We start from the raw sequence: 3,954 nt of genomic DNA, 5'->3' as shown, positions 1-3,954 counted from the left end.
ATTGATTGAAGATTGTGACTAGACGAGGAATTCTTTTGCAGTGGATGTAATGCGACTTTGTAGATCACATATGCATACGTTCCAGCCAATCAGGTGTTGAATTGCTTTTTTTCTGTCTCTCTCTTTCTCTTTTTCTAGGACACAAATGACATCATGCACAGAAAAAAGTATTTATTTATTGAATTTTTTTGTTTGTGTGTATCTATTGCTCTACAGTCTTCAACGCACACTGTATTTATCCCACTTGTGTTTGTGTGTGCTGGGATTTTTCCGTGTAAGTGCGCTTTGTCCGCGTCCCATTCGAAAATCCCAAGATGATTATTTAGGTCAGAGAAACCTGATTTGAGAGCGGAGGCGCCAGAGAGCGCTCACGTTACCGGTGTACAATGGCAGCAACTGATTAAGTCGAATCCCTTAGATACCTGCTTGCCACATTTCGGACCATTTATCATAGAAAACGACTGACACACATGAGCGTACTCGCGTTACACAAGAGCGAGGGAGTGTACCGGACGTGTTCTGTAAGAGATGCAGATGTAGGGAAGGTGAAATAAAGCCCACCTTGTAGTTTGAGCACCGGTCGCACGTTTAGTGGCAGATCTAGAACTTATCTTGAGATCTTTTGGATTTAAGAAGTGTTTCAAAAGCGGCCAATAATTTCTGCCCAATGTATGATATGTGGATTTCTCCTGGCTAGTTTGTTTCCTGAGTGCGTTCTCTCAGCAACACTGCAGCTACGTATAAGAATATGGATTTAACATGGCCGTAATAGATTAACATGGCAGAGGTAGAGCTGTGTCTCAGAACAGGAAATTATTGTATTCCATCTGTTCGTAAATGGAGTGTCCGTTAGAAGGCGTTTAATTAAGTATATTGATGATTTGCTGTCTTGTCTGAAGAGATCGAGGGAAATCGTATCGCCTCGCTGCTTCATATGCATCTTTGATGTATCATATCCACTCTTCTGGGACGATGTTCCACTAGATTAGCATTTTCAAAGCCAGGTTCATTCCAAAGGGTTTCTATCAGGAGCTAATGATCTATATGTGGAAGTATCTTAATACCTAATGAAATCGGTGGTGACAGGAGACCCTGCATGCCTCTCATAAAAATCCTCAAGGACTCCATAGAGACCAATTGGTATACCTTTAACCTGGTCCCTAACCTGGAGGAAGGGCTTCAGGAAACGTCCGTGTTCCAGATGAACATATGTACATTCTACACCAATCATGCAATACCTTTGTTCTGAACAAGTGTCTACCCAACCAATATATTGTGTAATTGTCAAGGTGGAATGATCCTCTTGGGGGCTCACAGGTCCCACATAGTCCAAGTGTCCCCTGCAATTGGTCGAATACAAACAATGCTTCGGTCAAAATATGCCGAGTGCCTTATGGACCACGCATTTCTGAGAACAAGCCATTAGCTAACAGCTGGCATACGGATTAGACCTTGACATTGCTGGTTATATTTGTTAAGACGCATAAGACAGGCACCAAATTAGCACCCAATTTAATGCTCTCAGCCTAGTTCTTGTGTGGCACTTTGGAATAGCGAAAGACATCTCAAGCCAAACATCCTGGATACAAAAAAATCGTAAGTGATGATACAATTTTTGTTATCGGGACATCCGGCTTTTCCACCAATATGTGGTTCTTACCGCAAACTTGGACGCACACAACTGTAAAGGACGCCTTTGGATGTTCTAGCTGAAACTACGAGACCCAAACCTGATCCAGGACGACAGTGTGTCTGCACACAAACCTGGCTCCAGGAAGTTCTTGAATGGCCTGCTATAGTGGATGGTAACAGCTCAATGGGCTCTGGGGTACTAATCAGAAGGTTGTAGGTTCAAGCATAGGTCCTGCCAAGCTGCCATTCTTGGGGTTCTTGAGCAAGGCCCTTAATCCTCTGTCCTCTAGGGGTGCTGTAACATGTCTGACCCCAGCTTACTTATTTTACCCATATAGTGTTTTTTTAAATAATTCATTCTTAGACAAAATTTGGTCACTTGAGTATTAGTTATTCGACATTATATCATGTATAATGCAGTGACTACATCAGACATGGAACTGCACACGAGGAATGTAATATTGCACCCAAAAGAAAAACCCTGGGACTTCAAGATCGTAAAGTCAAATTTCCCCTGGCTTTCTACCCTGGTTAAATCCCTGTCACAACTCTATGCTTGTTGGAATGCATTATTTCTGAAGTCAGATTTGTTAGACGAGTCCTCCGAGACCCTGTCAAGTCAATTTTCTACACACAAAATCTGATTCGTTAAGATTCCAGGGCATATCTGATAGTCGCTTCACAAAAGTGTCCCGCTTTGCAATTAATCACATTGTGATGTCACTGGAGTGAGAGTATCCTGGGTATTGTGAGCATGTATACAAGACTAAGCAGCTCCATATTACATAAAACCAAATTCAGGACGCAGTAAGGACCGGACAGCTGACAGATTTATAAGAACAGCTGCACTGGGATTCTGAAGTATGCTGTATAAACGATTCAGAAAATGGTCTGGTCCTAAACTCTAGTTTTGAGGACCAACGGTTTACCAGACTACTTTTTACCAGTAGGAAAAGGAAGAGTGTTGTAGTATTTCTAGTGCACATGGAACACCTTGTAAGCCAGTGGGGCCACTGAGCAAGAAGAAGTTGCACCTCGTAAAGTGTCCTGTCACAAATTGGGTTGGGGTTTGGATTTGCCCTGACAGGGGGCTCATGTTTCACTGTGGCCTCCGAGGGCTAAGGGTGTGAGCATAGCCAACTCTCTTGTCATATTCGTTTTCTGCTTCAGGAACACTTTTCCAGGAGAGATTTGGGCTTTGACAGGATCGCTGGTGACCGTGGAATAGATACTGTATAGGGGTAAAAATAACATTGTAATGAAAGTAACACAAAGATAAATAACCTGCAGAATATTCTCATTACCAAATGGCCCAAATGGCATTCCACAAGAATTAAAAAAATGAATGAACTATCAAACATCATTGGCAAAAACTGATTAAACCTTAAGGATTGGTTTTTAGGTTTATTAACGTAAATATCCAATGGGATTTAAGAATTCAATGCGTAGCGCTTGCAAAGAAACCGCAATTGTTTCCTGAGCCATGGTGCAAATCCAAAGTGTACGCGATTGCGATTGTAAGGCATGGGGGTCAAAACCACCAGTAAGAACCAAGAGCAAATCCTAAAGGGTCATCAGAGACACAACGTGGGGTCATGTGCAATAAAGTTAACGTGGGAATAACGGCTTAGAACGTGAACAGCTCCTGTTATGCACCTGTTTGCAGAAGGATTAGCAGGTTTAAGGAGCAAGACATCAAATGTGGGTGATGTTCTGCAACTGGGGGTTGAAATTTGATAGGAAACAGGATTTGTGTATTAATAATTTTAAGCAGAAACTGGGATTGTTTGATTCTCAGACTGCAATCGGAGTGGAAACCTTTTTAACCCGGTTGGAGATCTAACGCTCTAAAGATGGGAATTTCAAGACTCCATGGTAAAGAAGATTTCACAGTCTGAGAAGATGCTCTGTCATAGTTCATGATACTGGGAAACCTCTTGAATTACCAGCTAGGAAATCATAAGTAGAGATTTAATGGAGGTGAACCACCAGATGATAGATGTTCTGGTGTGACACCACTGAAGAACGGGAGGTTCAGGCAGACCTATTTGCAGGCTCTGATCAATTCGGTAAATTATTTGGTGTTCATGAAAGCCTGCATGATACTGATGGGAAGATCAAATCTTTTTATTGACTTGGGAGTTTGAATTGCGATCATTAACGTGAACAAATCTTTTTTGAGTCATTTAGTTCATTTTGTTTCTTTAATTCTTTTATCACCTTCATAGCATCTATAGGAGTCTCGTGAAAAAAGGACAATCAATTCGGACCAGAGGACTCACGAGATGAACGACTCTATTCTGTTTCCTGTGTAATGCTCTG

The sequence above is a fragment of the Silurus aristotelis genome (genome assembly GCF_946808225.1).
Source record: "Silurus aristotelis genome assembly, chromosome: 24".
In the NCBI taxonomy this organism is placed as follows: domain Eukaryota; kingdom Metazoa; phylum Chordata; class Actinopteri; order Siluriformes; family Siluridae; genus Silurus; species Silurus aristotelis.
The sequence above is the reverse complement of the archived record's forward strand: the minus strand, read 5'-3'. Positions refer to the sequence as shown.